The sequence below is a fragment of the Lissotriton vulgaris genome, chromosome 4_1 (assembly GCF_964263255.1).
Source record: "Lissotriton vulgaris chromosome 4_1, aLisVul1.2, whole genome shotgun sequence".
Taxonomy (NCBI): domain Eukaryota; kingdom Metazoa; phylum Chordata; class Amphibia; order Caudata; family Salamandridae; genus Lissotriton; species Lissotriton vulgaris.
Genome location: NC_141691.1, coordinates 836,785,159 through 836,802,533, shown reverse-complemented (window position 1 = coordinate 836,802,533; position 17,375 = coordinate 836,785,159). Strand labels below are relative to the sequence as shown.

The window sequence follows — 17,375 nt, the reverse complement described above, 5'->3', positions numbered from 1 at the left end:
AGGCAGGCATGAAGGCAATCAGTACATGGATGAATCGGAACTGCTTAAAGCTAAATTCCGACAAAACGGAGGTATTGGTTTTTGGCGAACTAACTCCGTCTTGGTCTCCGGTCTGGTGGCCTTCTGAACTGGGTACACCTCCACTGCCAGTCGCCAAGGTGAAAAACTTGGGCGTGCTTTTCGACAGTAAGCTGACGTTCCTTGGCCATGCTAACGCCGTGGTCTCGGCCTCTTTTTTCACCTTGAGAATGGTGAAGAAACTGCTCCCGTTTCTCCCTCCCACTGCTGGCAAAACTCTGATGTCCTCCCTGGTATTTTCCAAGGTGGATTATTGTAATGGCTTACTGCTTAATGCACAGGAACAAGTGGTGAATAAGCTACAGCTTGTTCAAAATGCTGCTGCAAGGGTCCTCTTGGGGATACCAAAATACGCCTCTATCTCCCCTATAATTAGAGAGCTTCACTGGCTACCCATAAGAAGCAGGATAAAGTTCAAGGCCATGTGTATAACCTACAAGGCCTTGAACAATAACGGTCCTGACTTCTTCAAAAACGCCTTCAAAATTTACAAACCCAGTCGAACTCTGCGCTCATCCACAGCTCAACAGCTCCAAATTCCCACAACAAAAAAGGTAACTTGGGGAGACAGACGATTTGTAGTGGCTGCATCCAAACTGTGGAACCAGATCCCTTCTCAGATCAAGGAACATACTTCGCTGTTTTCCTTTCGAAAACATCTTAAAACATGGCTTTTTAACCAGTAACATCTTCTCACAACCATGTAATCTGTACACACTAGCGCCGAGACACCGGAAGGTATTTGCGCGCTCTAGAAATTTTAAAAATAAATAAATAAATAAATAAATTAAACAAATAAAATAATCACACCAGATACCCTGAAGAGACTGGTTTTAACAGAAAAAGTCCTGCTACTGTGGCGACAGCTGCAGTTGGGTTGGTTGAGAGGCTTGGCCAAAAAAACCACAGTGCAACTTTCCTACACCATCTTCCCTGTAAGAACCATCCATCTTTAGCAGAGGAGGCCTGCTGCTTCCCTGTATTCCCATCTGGGGAAATTTGAGGAGGCGCCACTAAGAGTATGGACCACTAGAAGTGCATATGTGTATGTGTTTGTGTTTCTATGTTTGTATTTGTGGAGTCAGTAGACCATAATTGCATCCTTGTGTAGTGCCTAATGAATGGAGACTTGATTCTGCAAAATTATTTTTCATATATTAAAACCATACTCGCAGATTTGATATTTTAGGGGTTGGGTGATTTGCCTTGCCACAAAATAAAGTTATCTATTGTCAGGCACAGCGCACATTGTAAACTGATTTCCTACTAAGCAGTAGTACATTTTTGGCAGATAGCAGTGTCAAGGCTTCAACATTTTAAATCACATTAATCTATCAAGTGGGAAAGCCAGGTTTCAAACGCAGGTTTATTAATTTTAGAGTTTGAATTTTTGCAGGTAGACAACCCTACCACTGGCTCTTAGAATTCTTTCTTTTGCCTTTCAATTGGTAGGTTGATTCACTTTAGAAAACTCACACAAATATATTTTGAAAGAGTAAATCTTTTTTTTTAAATTGTATATACCTCTCTGTTGATGTTATGTGAAGCACAGACTTGATGGAGAATATTGAATATTTCTCTAAGAATTGTACACTTTTCAGTAACTTATCGCAGCATTCTCAGCAGATCATCTTTTGAACATCAGGCTGATGGTCTACAGAAGATTGAAATGCTAATAGAAAACTTTTTAAGTCACTAAATGCCATTGTTGTTGGAATGATTCAAACAAAATGTTGGATCTGCTTTTGTTTCTCTAAAAGTACCAAACGTTAACATCACTTTTGATAAGGAATAATAACCAAGCGAGTGCCAACCCTCAACTGTTTGTGATCTTCCATCTGAAAATATCTGTAATGTACTCCAATATTCCCTGCCATGCGACAATAGTTGGACTTGGGGTCAAATCATGACTGTCTATCCTCCAGTGGGGCGGTGTTGGGGGAGTTTCGACAGCCGACGAGGGAAAATTAATTATTTATTTAATTTTCCATCGGTGGCGTCTGTCGAATCTCCCCCTCCCCGCCCCACCGCTCTTACCTGCACGGTCCACTCCTGTAGCTGACACCCCGCTATTGAATCGAGGATGTGATGGGCAGGAGGAGGGTAAGCCATGTAATTGTGACTTGTTTTTTCAACTGAACAGATATGTTTAATTTATTTATTTATTAATAAGTTTTATAAAGCACTTTGTGTCATCATGCTTTCAAAAATAGGAAGTATAGCTCAATGATTGGACGGGGTCCTTAGAGTCCCTTCCAGTAAGATAGATATCAGATTATGATATTCTCCACTGTCTACACTTCTACTGTTTTGAGTTTAGTTCAAGACATTTTCAAAAGTTTATTTTCCAGGAATATTTGTAAACATCATGTAGTTGGGTTCTGCTCGTTAGGGGGTCACACTTTTACCCCTTGAACCCCAGACATCTGCAACCGTGTTGTCTTTTTGAATGAGTGTTGGTTGATCATGTGGTAGACAAGGGGTGAATAGCTCTGATTGGGACATAGGGATGTTTGAGTAAGTTTTGTGAACGGTTTATAAGATTTTCAATTTAACCCTGGCTTTCAATCAATGGCTTATATCATACTGGAGACGTAGAAACAATGAAACATAGAACTGCCTGCAGCGACAATTCATCTGCAATCTCTTGCCTCTGATATTGCCTGTCTGCATCTGCCTCCAAATGAACTTCTGGAATCCTTATGACTGTCACACTGCAACCTTTAACCTGCAGTAGTACACCCATGGCATATTTACGATCTTTTGGCGTAGGACAGCGCTACAAGCCTTTTATCTGCCCTGCCCTACGTCAAAAGAAAAGGGCCGGAATCCGCCATATCTACCATGCAATTCTGTCCTCCCTGCCAGCGGTGACGCACATTCTGCAGCTGATGCAGGTTCCCTTGCACCATGGTGCAAGGGTGTCTGTGTTGTTGGCATGATTGTTTTTGTGCAGGGACGGGACACCTTCCGGCACACAAACAATCAATGAAGGTGTTTTCCTCGGTCTATGTGTGCTAGCACAAGTTAAAAGGAAATAAACGAGGAAAAATGAAAATATTTCTCCTCTGTATGCCTGCTTTGGAAAGGCGTTAGTTTTGGCGCTGCCCCAGAGTTATGCTGGGTTAAAAATCTGGGCCAGTGTAAAAAACCAAGAACCCCCAATTCTAGCACCATTGCCTGGTGCTAGAATTGGGGGTCTCTAGTTGGCAGTGGTATAGACCCTGTCCAAATAGGGACCCTTCCTTTTAGTCAGGATGAGTAAAGTACACACCTAAATTTGCCTGTGCTCGCTTTCAGGTAGCCTGGCACAGAGCAGTCATGCTAAACTACAGAGACAATATGTAAAGCATTTGTGTACAACACACAGTAACACAGGAAAAACACCAATAATGGACACCATACCAGTTTAGAAAAAAAAAGAGTATCTTTATCTAAACCAAACAAGGTCGAAATGACAAAAATCCAACATACAGATATCCAAATATGACTCTAAGAAGGTAAAAACAATTCTGTCCAGAGAAAACTATGGATCCGTCACTTTTAGCACAAAGTACCTGGGATGTGTCAAAATTACAGGATGAAAACAGGCACAGGGAAGGTGTGCGGTTCCTTAATCACTGGGAGGGTGGTGTGTTGGTTCCTTACTCGCAGGGAGAGTGAAGCGTTGGTTCCTTGCTTCAGGGGAAGTGATGCATTGGTTCTTTACTGCCACGCAGGCGAGGTGATGCATCAGTTCCTTACTGAAGAAGAGGTGGTGTGTTGGTTTCTTACTGCAAGGGAGGTGATGCATTGGTTCCTTACTGAAAAAACCCATTGTCATTGTAGATTTGGCACACAGGTGCATTGCATGAGAAAATCTAGGTGCTATGGGTCAATGTGGCAGTGATCCAGGCGCTTTGTTGCTTTCAGTAGCCGCAGACAGGTGATGCGTTTATTTGTCTAGGCACACAGCAGGGCCTGCATCAGAGTTGGAGTGGGAGTTTCATACTTTGGGGACTCCGGACTGGGGCCGCTGCAGTTTCATAGGCCGCACTCAGGTGCTGTGTTGGAATATTTTGCCGCACTGCGGCAATGCACGTGTTTTTCAACCACTTGGTGGTGGTAAAAATGGCACTGGAAGGGCGATGCGTGGATTTTCAGCAACACAAGCAGCAAAATTACCTCCAAAGGCCCAGAAATGGAGTTTGGCACCACAAGGCAGGTCAGGACATCCAGCAGTGTGTTCAGGGATGTTGCAGGTAAAGTCTTTGTGCCCCAGAGACAGGAGACAAGCTCTACATCAAGCCCTTGGAGATCTTTTCAAACAGGATTCACAGAAAAGTTCAGTCTTTGCCCTCTTTCAGATAGAATCAGGCAACTACAGGCCAACCCAGCAAAGCAACACACAGCAAAGGGGCAGTACTCCTCCTCACAGCTCTTTAGCTCTTCTCCTTGGCGGATGTTCCTCTTGGTCCAGAAGTATTCCAAAGTTCTGGGTTCTTAGGTCTAATACTCAAACTCAAACCCCTTGGAGACAGCATTGTGCAAGGCAGCCACAGCCTATTCATGTTAGTGACAACTCCTCCCACCACTCTACTCCAGGATGGCTCATCAGCATATGCAAGGCACATCTCAGCTCCCTTTTTGTGAGTGTCTGGATTGAATGCACAAACAGGCCTATCAGTCTAACACGAGATGTTGATTCCACAAGCAGGCAGAGGCACACAGAATGGTAAAGCAAGAAAATGGCCACTTTCTAAAAGTGACATTTTCAAACACACACTTTAACAAGCATTTGCAATGCAATAGGTCTTGCATTTGTAAAAGTTAAAGCTATTGCAGTTTTTTCATTTATATTTTTTTGGTTTGCAGTGGAGTGAGTATTTATTAAAAAAACTTCCTTCTTCATCAGGTAGTTTTCAAGTAACAAAAAGTAACAAAAATATCAGGATAACTCTGGTGATTAATTTTCGACTAGTGAGAGTTCAGAATTTTGTCTGGTTGCAGTTTTGGCTCATCGTAAACTAGCACTGAGGGTTAATGTGTGAGTGAACTATGAGTAGCACTATGAAAAAAATGAAATGTGGATCAGAGAGAGGCTATTAAGAGATGAGGTGCTTTTTTGGAAAGTGGTAGTGAGGAAACTCATGGAGAAGGAGGATATGGGGGAGCAGAGCTCCAAAAAGGACTGTTGTAATGGCCGCTGTTAGCGACCATCGTCGTATATTTATTTCACTTCCCTACAATAATTTGTAACTTTAAATAAAATTTAAAAAACGCAAATGTGGCTTACGATTTACAACAAATAACTAGGCATCTTGGGAACCAAGTTTGGGTTTCTGTGATTTTGGCCAGTTCACTGCAAAAACACGTGAATGCAGTTCCTATGGAGGGCAAGGTGTAGGAGGAGAGATAGGGTGTTGTCCCAGGTGCAAGAGGTAAAGAAAACAAGAAGGGGGGATAGGTCCATTTAGGAAGAAGCGCCCTCACACACGCCGGAAGGTGTCATGCTTCATCATCGGGCATCCCCTTATTGGGCCAACGGGCCCCTGAGATGTCTTCTCTTTTTGGCTAATGTGAAGAATAAGGGGCGAGGCGGCAAGGAGTCTTGTGAGTAGAAATGGGAGGGTGCAAATGAGAGCTAAAAATGGCTCTAGGGATCCCATGGGATATCTTTTATTCATTGGGTTCCCATGCTATAGTAAAAACAAGGACTAAAAGAATTGTAGCTATAGAGGGGGAATGACGAACCTCTCAAGCTCTATTCGGTTTGTGTGTAGTGAAAGGGGTCAACATGTTTCATGCCATTTCCGTCCAGAAGGATCTCGGCATTTCATCAGATCCAAGGGATCTGCTTCTACTCAAACAGGGATGGGTTGAGTGTGTGTGTGGAAAGTGCTGTGCCCTGAAATTTGGACTCACTGTGTAGTCCAGCACAAATAGATATATAGGATACCTTATGGATGCACCTAGAAGAGGGGTAGAAATAGCCCCCTCGTGAAGTTCTGGATGTTCACCCAATAGCAATTGTAGGAGCTGCGATTAGCGCTCCTCAGGGAGTACGACCTACCTTGAGTTCGGTTGTCACTGAAGGTAGCAATTTACGCAATGTTTAGGTACTAACAAAACACACATATACTAGTCTTAGCAGCGATAGATCTTAACAGTTATGCTAATGTCCTCCTTTATATAGCGTAGTGAAGAGGGGTAGATGAAATGAAAAGCAGGTAGGCAGAAGTATATTGGATTGAAGGTCTTTATTGTATCTTCAATGCAAGAGACCTCATCCTTCAAGGAACAGAAACAACTGACAAGCAGTTCAAGGCTAAACATTCTATCTTAACTACATTCTATAATGGAACAGAGAGGAAGGGCATGAGCCATGGAGCACCAACTAAGAAGCAGACATAGGCTTTGATAGGAACACTACATCGCCTCCCTCGTTTCATGAATGAACAAAAGTAATAAGTTAACATGAAAGTTTAAAAATTCAACACATTATACAAAATCCTAAAGACGCAGAGGGACCGATCTCATCTTGCCAGATCTCCTCACGTCAGTTTGCGAGGAAGAGCCAGAGGAACTAGGAGTACCCTGTTCGGAAGATCTTGGAGAACATTTGGCAATTCTATTGAGGTTCCACACCTTATGATCTTGCGTTCTAACTGCATTTCCCAAGAGTTTGATTACTTTGGTTAGTTGACTAAATTTGGGAATACCAAACCTTATTTCTGGTAAGTTTATTCTAACCCAATCACCAACATTCACCACTGTTTTCATTACAGCTTTCCTTGTAGCATACACGCTTTTCCTCCAATCCATCTTTTCCGACTCTCGAATTTTCCATCCAACTGCATTTTCATTAAAACCACCAACTTCAGACATTTTTGTGTGACCCAAAGAGGTTTGAGATGAGTACTAGCTGTCCTCCCTTTAAACAGGGTAAAGGGGTGACCCCTGTAGAGGAATGGGATGTGAACCTATATTCACAGACCTTTTTTTAATAGCTTCTTCCCAGTTACAGCTGGACACAATAGCCAATTGCATGACTTCCTAAAGAACTCTGATAAATCTTTCAACAACCCCATTGCTTTCTGGGTGATATAGTGCTGCACATTTATGTGTGATCCCTCTCTCACCCAAAAACTGTTCAACACCACAAGAAGTAAATTGTACTCCATTATCCCCCATAAAAAATGTAAGCTTTCGAGCAGCCCAATAAACCGCTAGAGCTTGTTTTTCAACTACTGAGTAGTTACATTCAGCTCGTCTCAGAGGCCTTGATGTAAAGAAAATCGTAATATCTATTTTTTCCCCTTTTTGTAAAAGAACAGCGCAAAGACCTTTACTACTTGCATCAGTCATAATATAGGAATCTTTAGTTGGGTCAAAACTTGAAAGACTCTGTGCATTATTAAGACAGTCTTTGATTAAATCATACTCTGCACTACAATGTTTGTCCCATATGAATTCTTGCCCTTTTCTTAATAAACCTCTCATGTTTTCGGTTTTTTGAGCAAAACCATGAATAAATTTATTATAGAACTCTGTTATCCCAAGAAATCTAATCAATTCGTCTTTGTTTTCAGGTTATTTGAGACGGGTAATCGCCTCCACTAAGGAAGGTTTAGGTTTGATACCTGAACTAGAGATTAAATGCCCAAGATACTCTATTACTTTCACATCAAACTTACACTTGCCCAACCTAAGAGTGAGACCGGACTCTTGCAACCTGGATAAAACCTTGTGTATCCTTTCATCATATTCTTGTTGAGTCACACCATGAACCAGCACATCGTCTTGGTAGACCTTAACACCACCAAACCCAACAAGAACGTTTTCCATGACTCTTTGGAATACCGAAGCAACTGAAATTAAGCCGAACGGCATCCTAAGAAACTTGTAAGTGCCGAATGGTGTAATAAAGGTCGTAAACTCTTGACAAGAAGGATGGAGTCTAACCTGATGGTAGGCTGATGATAAGTCCAGTATAGAGAAGTGTGTAGCACCTTTCAAAGAAGACAACATTTTCAGTTATGTTGGGAAGAGGGTAATGATCAACAACCACAGCTTTGTTGAGTTCTCTCATATCAATGCATAATCTTGCCTCTTCATTGGCCTTGCGGGCTATAACCACTGGAGAAACCCATTCTGTGGCTTCAACCTCTTGGATGACACCATTTGCCAACAGTTTATATAATTCCTCTTTCATCTTGTCTTTGACAAGAAGGGGGACGTTTCTGACCTTGGCCACCTTGGGTAAAGCGCCCTTTTTTAAACTGATGAGATGCAAGTATTTTTTTAGACTCCCAAGTTTTTTATCAAAACCTTTTGGAAATGTTTTAACCCAATCAGCATGCTCTGAAATTGAGGCAACATATGAAGATCCCTCAATTGTACAGAAGGAACCTCATTGGGATCTAGATAGACCCCAAGATCTCGTTGATGCGCCCAACTGATGAGTGAATCACCTTTCATAGACACATATATATGTTCCCTGCTGTGATTCTCACTTTAAAACCTATTACGCACATGAACAGGGTTGTGGAATTTAATAAACTATCTACTTGTCCGTGGGGCAGGTTAATTGATAAATCTACTTGCCCTGTAACACAATCCACTTGTCCCTTTGGCGCCATGTAGTGCAGTGACAAATTATGGCAGCAATCTCATTATATAAGAGCTCTGATACAGCCTCTCTGATTATGCCAGGGATCATACCATAATCGTGTTTGAACACTTGCAATCCACTTATGTTGCCACTTTTCCTCAGATCTACATACTGGGGCTGAAGGGAGTGGTAAGCAATAGTTCGAGGGTTAGAATGCCCGTTTGAGTCTGTGAAAACCTACTAACTTTCATGTTTTAAGGGTTTTCAACAACTCTTCTCTAATCTTTTCCCATGCTGAGAAATGTTGGAAATTTACTCCTGACAATGGCAAACGTAAACCTTCTTCCAGAGTTTGGAAAAAAGTGGTTGGAGGGAAAGTGAACTTGCAAACACGCAGACTTTCGCATGAGCAAATCTACTCATGCACATTTGCTCATACTAAAATGCCGTTCACAATTATTTTCTAGGATTAGTATTTCTTGTCCTACTTCTGTAACTTCTTGGGAATTCATGAAAGCTGTATAGCTGAAATTAATACAAGGACATATATCATAGGTGCACTTTTGAGACTCTCTTTCAGAATTGGGCCCCTAATTTGGCCTGGTGCTGGTCATGACCTTTTGCATTTATTAAAATTGTCTCTCTCTCTGTATCGGCTGGCTTCACAGCATTATACTCTTTCACAAGGAGCATATTGGCACACAAACTAGTCTTTTTCAGTTCCAGTAACTACAGTGGCAGTGTTTGCTTTTTGAGACCAAAAAAATGTTTTGCTTTTGCCAATGTTTTTTATGATGGCGAGAGCCCGGCAGCTCCCACACAATAAGGTTCTACAAAAACCATGCCAAAACAAGTCACATTAACAAAACTAAAAAGCTGACCACCAATTTCAGACCTACTGGCTTTGCCAATGTTTGTTTATTTTTGTGTCCTATAATCTTATTTAAACTGGTTACACTGATGTTTCATTATGAATATTTTGGGAAATACTAGAATGCACCAACACATGTTACTAAATGATGCTGCAAAGAAATAGTACCTGAAATTTTACAGTAGTTTAGCTAAATGTTTTTTTCCTGCTTTCATTTTTTTATGAACATTTTATTTTTAAAGAAAAGAATCATCAATCTTGCTTTCAAGCTTCTGCAAATATGTGCATCAAATCAGAGAGCATTCTGGGAGCATTATACATAGCCTCATTGCTAAACTTTAAAAACGCGTGTACACATTTTTATACTTGAACCACTGTCAGTAGTGCAGTCAGAGCTCACAACATTTACTTTGAGCGCTCATCCTGATAATAAAGGCTTTCAATTAAAGAACAATAAATACAAGTTTGAACAGCATTAACATGGACAAAAATATTACCTTAACTGCAGACAGTGCCCTTCCCTGATCCATAATGTGATACTGCAAACTGGCAATCGAAGGGTTTGTGCTGCAGGGGGTTTGGCCTAATTGTCCCAAGGACAAAATACACATTAAAACTTGTTGCCCTTGACCCCAAACAATATGTCCTGGGCGTCGGGCTATAGGAATTCCACATCCCTGCATGAAGTATCCTAACAGGTTTATAACTTGACCACCATAACCTCTCGGAATGATATCGGGTTTGTGAAGCTTAACCTTATTTAGCAAATTCTTCTCAAAGAAGAATTTGGGAATAAGTGTAATCTTAGCACCAGAGTCGAACAATTGATCAGAACCTTTTCCATAGGCCCCTCAGTTTTAAGATTATCGACCTGACAGACCACAGATTCTTCTTCACTTTGAGAGGAGTTCTGCCAAGAGCAGACCTCCTGCCCTGCCCTTGAGGGGCTCCGGCAACAGGCCGCTGGAGACCAGTCCGGCTCCCATTACCTTTACTGGGAGAACGGCCTACTTTATAGTGAACAGAAGACCGCCGAACTAGGGTCAGCCCGCGTGCTGGTGGTACCCATACGTTTTCGCGGCCTCCTCCTCAACCTGGCCCACGATGTGCCCCTGGCGGGACACCTGGGCCAAGATAAAACCTTCCAACGGTTAGTAACACATTTCTACTGGCCCCGCATGCGGGCCGATGTGGAACACCACTGTAAGTCCTGCCCCACGTGTCAGGCGAGCGGCAAAAGTGGAGGCAAACGCAAGGATCCCCACCAGCCCTTTCCAGTTGTCAGTACCCCCTTTGAGAGGGTGGGGATCGACATCGTCGGACCCCTGGACCCCCGGACCTCCTTAGGTCACCGGTTCATTTTGGTTCTGGTCGATCATGCCACCCGATACCCCGAAGCCATCCCTCTCCGGACCGTGACGGCCCCGGTCGTGGGCCGGGCCCTCATGGGGATCTTCTCCCGGGTGGGATTTCCACGAGAAGTGGTGAGCGACCGAGGCACAAACTTCATCTCCCGGTACATGAAATCCCTTTGGCAACAGTGTGGGGTGTCGTACAGGTTCACCACCCCATACCATCCCCAGGGTAACGGCTTGGTTGAGCGGTTCAACCGTAATCTGAAAGGGATGATCATGGGTCTCGAGGAGCCCTTGCGACGCAAGTGGGACGTCCTCCTGCCCTGCCTCCTGTTCGCATACCGAGAAGTTCCCCAGAAATCCTTGGGGTTCAGCCCTTTCGAGCTGCTCTATGGGCACCCCGTCCGGGGTCCCCTCAGCCTGGTCAAGGAAGGCTGGGAGACAGCCCCCCCGAGCACACCCCCCGATGTTTTCTCCTACGTCCTGGCCCTCCGGAACCAGACGCGGAAGTTTCGCGAGCTGGCCAAGGCCAACCTGGAGGCCAGTCAAGAGGAGATGAAACGCTGGTACGACCAGAATACCACTCTGGTCGAGTTCCAACCAGGCCAACAGGTTTGGGTCATGTCCCCAGTGGAACCCTGTGCCTTGCAGGACAAGTGGACTGGACCCTTTAAGGTGATAGAGCGCAAGAGCCAGGTCACCTACCTCGATGATACCAAATCAGCCAGGAACGGCCTGAAAGTCTTACACGTGAACCGGCTCAAACCCCACTTTGTGCGTTCTGAGTTGGGATTACTCCTTGCCACCGACGACGGAGAGGAAGAGGAAATGGACCCTCTACCAGACCTCCTGTGTGCAAAGGAACAAGATGGCTCTGTAGAGGGAGTGTGTCTCTCTTCCTCCCTCACCCCCTTGCAGCATGAAGAATGTCGCCACTTGTTGGGACAGTTCTCAGACCTCTTCTCCCTCACCCCCGGCGTCACCAGTTGGTGCGTCCACAATGTGGAAACCGGGGACACCCCTCCGGTACGGCACAGAGCCTACCGAGTCCCTGACCGGGTTCGAGCCTGCATCAAGGCCGAAGTCGACAAAATGTTGGACCTAGGAGTCGTAGAAGCCTCCGACAGCCCATTGGCTAGCCCCGTGGTCCTGGTTCCGAAGGCAGCTGCCCCCGGCACCGTTCCTGAGCTGAGGTTCTGCGTAGACTACCGCGGACTCAACACAGTCACCCGAACCGACGCTCACCCCATCCCCCGAGCCGATGAACTCATTGACCGCCTAGGGTCGGCTCAGTACCTCAGTACCTTCGATCTCACCAGTGGCTACTGGCAGATCGGCCTTACGGAGAGAGCCCAAGAAAGGTCTGCTTTCTCCACTCCGGATGGCCATTTCCACTTCAGAGTGATGCCCTTCGGCATGAAAAACGCCCCCGCCACCTTCCAGCGACTGGTCAATCAGGTCCTGGCTGGGTTGGAAAGTTTCAGCGCAGCCTATCTTGACGATATTGCGGTGTTCAGTGCCCACTGGTCCGAGCACCTGCACCACCTCTGGGAGGTGTTGGACGCCCTGCGTAGCGCCGGGCTCACCATTAAAGCTAGCAAGTGCCAGATAGGACAAAGCTCCGTGGTATACCTCGGGCACCAGGTCGGAAACGGCCCCGTAGCCCCCCTCCAACCCAAGATAGACGCTATCAATGCCTGGGAGACCCCCACGACCCAGACCGAGGTGCGGGCCTTCCTGGGACTCACAGGGTCCTACCGTAGATTCATCAAGGGGTACAGGAGTATTGTAGGCCCCCTCACCGAGTTGACAGCCAAGGCCAACCCCAAGAAGGTTAATTGGACCCCCGCCTGTCAGAAGGCGTTCGAGGAATTGAAACAGGCCATGTGCACCGTTCCAGTCCTACAGGCCCCTGACTACTCCAGAGAGTTCGTGGTCCAGACAGACGGCTCCGAACATGGCATCGGAGCCGTGCTCTCCCAGGTGGACGACCAGGGGATTGATCATCCAGTAGCCTTTATCAGCCGGAGGCTGCTACCCCGGGAGCAGAGATGGAGCACCATCGAGCGAGAGGCCTTCGCCGTAGTATGGGCCTTAAAGAAGCTGAGGCCCTACCTGTTCGGTACCCACTTCCTGGTCCAGACCGACCACCGTCCTCTCCGGTGGCTCATGCAGATGAGAGGAAAGAACCCTAAACTGCTACGCTGGTCCATCTCCCTCCAAGGGATGGATTTCTCTATGGAACACAGGCCTGGTGCCGACCACGCCAACGCCGACGGCCTGTCCCGCTTCTTCCGCCTCAGCGAAGAGAACCCCCAAGAAGATGGGTAGTTCTCCTCGTCTTTCAGCTGGAGGGGACGCATGTTGGACCCGGCCTCGTGGCGTGGCCCTCGCTGACCCCCATCACCCAGGACGACGGACAGAACTAAATTCCGTCCACCCAGAACTATACCCGAGACTCCTACATCGGACCTGAAATGACCTCCAGACCGCGTGCCTGCACCCATGCACGTGACCGGCAGACTCCATGTTTGGCCACCCCGGCCAGCCGGCCGCCTTCTTCCCTTTCGGCAGCCTCTGGCCGCCCCCGGCTGCAGCCAGGCGTGGGCGTCCGGCGCGCCCGACTCACTCAGGGGGGTGAGCGACTCATCCAGTACCCGAAACCAAGGCTTCCATCACACCCCCGGCCCCCTCCAGAGGAGCTGGTTGTCCTCACACCTCCGAGCCATCCCTGGGGGCTGGTTTCGATCGCACCTTTGGCTTCCTAGTGAGCTGGCTCCAGGCCTTGATGGGCGTCTGGGATTCCCTGGATGCATGGTCCAAAAGCACCAAAGACACCGCCGCCCAGACAATCAGGCGCCTGGCCCTCGGACCTCCGGCCTCCTGCCTCTGAGGGTCCGGACATCAAAGAGCTCCTGGGCCTATAAGACAGCCGCCTTCCATCTAGCCGGCAGTTGTATCTTGGACAAGAAAGCCCTGCTGATCTTGAGGAGAACAGACTCTGACCCACCGAGCCCTGCTGACGTCGTCGCGGCCCCTCTTCGAACCTACGGAACTGAACCACCGGAGCCCTGCTGACGCTGTCGCGGCTCTCTCTCTCAAAGAATAAGACCTGAACCAACGGAGACCTGCTGACGCAGTCGCAGCTCCCTCTCGAGAGTAAGATTTGAACCACCGGAGCCCTGCTGACCTCGTCGCGGCCCACTCTTAAGAATAAGAGACACTGGTTACCGTCCAGAGCCCTGCGGACGCTGTTGCGGCTCCACCTGCCTACGAGTACGACGAAGTACTACTGACCAAGCCCTGCTGACCTTGTCGCGGCTTGAAGAACACTCTGGTCCGGCTGTACCAGCAACGCTACCCTAACGACCACCTGAAACTGAAGTGAGTAGGACAGCCAGTCCCATCGCCAGCCCCCGTATCCCCCAGTTCGAGGCTTGAGAACTGTGCGCAGGGTACATGGCGTGTCAGCTGGCCCTCTAAGACTGTCCCGCTTCCCCGTTCCCCTTGCTACAAAACTTTCGCGATCCCTCGATCGCTTTGTATTGCTCCTTACTTTTATCTTGATAAAGTCATACTTGATAAAGAATCGTGGTGTGGTGTCCATTTGTAAGTGTGGTGTGTCGTCCGTGTGTACAATCAGTCCTCCCCGGCGGGGACTCCCCCTCGATAAGACTCAGCCGTAATTGTAAGAGAGGAGGTCCCGGGTGGCTAGGAGAGTCCTCTTGACCCCTAGGGTCACCGCCTTCCAACACCAATCACAACCACAGAGGGAACACTTGCACTTTAGCACTGATCAGCAGTGGTAAAGCGCCCAGGGTACCTAAACCAGCAAAAATGATGTCCAGTACACAGTTAGAAATACAGGATGTAGAGGCAAAACATCAAGGGAAACCACACCAAGGATGCCAGATCTAACACATGTCCCCTCCAGCTGAAATGTGGGGAGAACTATCCACCCTCCTAGGAGTTCTTATCACTAAGGCGGAAGAATCTGGGCAGACCATCAGCATTGGCGTGTTCTGTACCAGGGTGATGTTTCACTATAAAGTCCGTTCCCAGGAGGGAAATAGACCACCTCAACAGTTTTGGCTTCTCACCCCTCATCTGTATTAACTGTGCGAGGGGCCTGTGGTCTTTCTGAACTTGATAGTGAGTCCCAAACAAGTAGAGTCTTAGCTACTTCGATGCCCAGACCACAACAAAGCTTCTCGCTCACTTGCACTCCGCCTCTGTTCCCAGGGAAACAACCTCCTACTATTCAGGTTGGTCCAGGCCTTCATCGGTAACTGTGAGAGTACCGCCCCCAAACCATGCTCCGAAGCATCTGTCTGTACAACAAATTATTGAGGGAAGTCATGTGCCTTGAGCAAGGGAGCTGTGCACATGTTGGTTTTCAGGGCATCAAAAGCGGTCTGACAGGCATCAGTCCAGATCACTTTTTTGGCTCCTTCCTGGAAATCAGCTCAGTCAAGGGGGAAACAATGGTGCCATAGCCCTCGACAAATCTCCTGTAATAGCTGGTGAGACCTATAAAGGCTGTCACCTCTGTCTGGTTTTGAGGGGCTCACAAGCTGGAATGGTGTGCATCTTAGGGTATAGGGACGCCACCTGGCCACTTCCTACCTGGTGTCCTAAGTACACCACAGACCCCTGCCTGATCTGGCTCTTTCTTGGCCTTGATTGTGAGGCCGGCCTTCTGCAGAGCCTTCAACACTCCTACAAGTTGTTGCAAGTGATCTTCCCAGCTGGAACTGAACACTGCAATGCCAGTAAGTGCCAGATCGGGCAGGGGTGTACTTCCAAGTAGGTGGCACTGAAATCCTTCAGTCCAGTCAACACCTGGTTGACCAAACTCTGAAAGGTGGCGGGGCGTTCTTTAACCCAAAGGGCATCACCCGGAACTAGTAGTTCCCCTCTGTCTTTGAGAACGCAGACTTCTCTCTGGCCCCATCAGTCAAGCAATATGCCAGTACCCCAACGTTAAATCAAACGTACTGAGAAACTTGGCAGCTCCCTACTGATATATGAGCTCATCAGCTCTGGGGATGGGGTGAGCATCAGTCCGGTGACGGCATTGAGCCCACTGTAGTCAACACAGAACCGAAGTTCAGGTTTGGCACTGGGTGCAGAAGCTTTTGGGACCAAGACCACTGTGCTGGCCCAAGGTCTGTTGAGTGGCTCTATCACCCCTAATGCCGGCATCTTGGAGACATCTTCCTTAATGCTGGCTTTGACCCTGCCAGTCATGCTGTAAATGTTGTGTTTTACAGGAGGACTGTCCCCAGTGTCCACAACATGGGTACCCCAATGGGTGACACCTGGGGACAGGGCAAACAGAGTGGCAAACTGCTCCAGCAGCTGGTGATAGTCACTCTGCTGTTCTGGAGTCAGTGTAGGAGAGAGGTTCATGCCTTCCAGTGATCCATCATGCACCTTGGCAGACAGAAGGTCAGGAAGAGGCTCATTCTTCTCTTCCACCCCGTCATCTGTTGCCAAAAGCATGTTCGCTTCAAACCTCTCAAAATGAGATTTGGGAGGGTGACATGTAGGACCCTTAAAGGGTTTCTGTGAGACTGCATGTTCACCTGCTAGGTGACAGCACTCTTGCACTCCACCACCTCAAAAGTCCCAGTCCAGTTGTCCTGAAGAGCGCAAGGGTCTACTGAGGCCATGACCCATACTTTCTGGTCAGGCTGAAACTCCACCAGAGTGGCATTCTGGTCAAACCAACGTTTCATGTCCTCCTAGCTTGCCTCGAGCTTTGCCTGAGTGATTTTCCTGAATTCTGCAGTCTAGTTTCTGAAGGCCAGAATGGAGCTAAATAAATCCTGGGGAGGTTTACTGGGAGATATCTCCCAGCCTCACCAGCATAACAGGTACTCCTACAGGGTGCCCATGCATCAGATCAAAGGGGCTGGACCTTAGGGACTTCTGCAGTACCTCCCTGTAACCAAAGAGGAGGTATGGCAAGAGGACGTCCCACTTGGAGCCTGACAGACCCCTAGTCATGCCTTTCAGGGTTCGGTTGAATCTCTCAACTAAACTGTTTCCTTGAGGGTAGTGAGGAGCAATGAACTTGTAGTTTACACCACACTCATTCCACAGAGAATTCATATACTGGGATATGAAGTTGGTATCCTGATCGGACACAACCTCTTTGGGGAAACCCACAGGGGAAAAAATACCCATTAGTGCCCTGCCCACAATGGGAGTGATCTTTGTCCTCAGACGGATGGCCTCAAGCTCCCAGGTGGCATGGCCCATTAAGACCAGGAAATACCTGTTGCAAAAAGCAGTGCTGATTCTGTCGAGTACCTAGCTCGAAAGCCGGACTGGGTGGGGTGAAGAAGATTATATTCCTCAATATAGGCCTTTAGCTGTACGGTTTCTTAGGGAGCGGCAGAACCACAGCTTCCTTCCAGCGTCCGGGAACATGACACGTTCTGAAGGAAGTCGCCACCATGTGTCTTATAAA

At 47.2% G+C, this 17,375-nt stretch overlaps 1 protein-coding gene across 1 annotated transcript in view; it reads left to right on the top strand.

Moving 5' to 3' along the window:
- Window positions 1-17,375, top strand: part of GMPR (guanosine monophosphate reductase) — a 491,435-nt gene that overhangs the window by 221,599 nt on the left and 252,461 nt on the right. The gene's annotated exons all lie outside the window — the stretch shown is intronic.